General features: G+C 37.9%; 1 non-coding gene across 1 annotated transcript; it reads left to right on the forward strand.

The window, feature by feature from the left end:
• The first annotated feature begins 216 nt into the window (after positions 1–216).
• Positions 217–323, forward strand: LOC148567670 (small nucleolar RNA R71). Its single transcript, XR_015881953.1, has one exon. It is a non-coding gene; the product is annotated as a small nucleolar RNA R71 (small nucleolar RNA).
• Positions 324–1160: the final 837 nt, after the last annotated feature.

Here is a 1160-nt window from a genome sequence, read left to right on the forward strand (position 1 = left end):
GAATTCTATTCCCAGTATTTTGTTCTTAATTTTGTGACAACCCCTTTTTAAATTGATACGCGGAATTTTCATTGGTTAAGAACTATACTTGCGACGTTAGTTTTCATTATAAATTCTTAATTGGTAATTTTCCGCACGTCAATTTTTGGCGCTACAGCTTTCTCGGATTCATATGATAGTCCTTCATAAAAGATATGCCACCGTACCCATTCATTGAACATATCAGGAGGGCACTTCCTTGTCAAATCCTTGAATCTCTCCCATGCCTCATAAAGTGTTTCACCATCCTGCTGTCTGAATGTTTGAACCTCTGCTCTCAGCCTATTGACTCTTTGTGGAGGATAGAACCTTGCCAAGAATTTATTAACTACATCTTCCCAGGTTGTGAGGCTCTCCTTTGGAAATGATTCTAGCCACTTGGATGCTTTATCCCTTAGAGAAAAGGGGAATAGCCACTTGTGTAGGCATCAGGGTGAACTCTATTTGACTTTACTATATCACAGATCCTTAGAAATGTAGTGAGATGCTGATTAAGGTCTTCTTGGGCACTTCCTCTGAAAGAACAATTGTTTTGGACGAGTATAATGAGTTGTGGCTTCAATTCAAAATTGTTAGCATAGATGGTTGACTTTTGAATGCTGCTACCACAGTTTCCTGGGTTTGGATTGATGTGAGACCCTAGAACTCTCCTTTCTTATCTAGCAGGGTTGGCTGCACCTCCTCTAGCATGATTGTTCACCTCTCCTTCATGATGGTTTTCTATATCATCCTCCAGGTTTATATTCGAGTCTTCCTCCTCTTCCTCTGCACCAATAACATTTTTTTCTCTTGCTTCCCTCCTTAATCTCAGGAAGGTTCTTTCTGGTTCGCTATCGAAAGAGGTTGAAACCCCTCTTCTACCTGTCATACAAGTGACAAAATAGGCAGCAACCAGTAAGTGAAGATTTCACAATTAATGAAAGAGTTTGGTTAGAGCAATTGAGACAATTAATCAAACAGTTGGTGAGTTAGTGGACTAGTTTTGCTGGAAAGTAAAAAAATAAAGAAAAAATAAAGAGAAACAACTAAAATTTGCAGAAAGTAAATGTAACGACAGAAATTGAAATTCAATAAACAAAAGAAAAGAAAATTGCTCAATCTAGTTATCCTCCAATTTAGTA

The sequence above is a fragment of the Arachis ipaensis genome, chromosome B4 (assembly GCF_059453495.1).
Source record: "Arachis ipaensis isolate K30076 ecotype BB chromosome B4, ASM5945349v1, whole genome shotgun sequence".
NCBI lineage: Eukaryota > Viridiplantae > Streptophyta > Magnoliopsida > Fabales > Fabaceae > Arachis > Arachis ipaensis.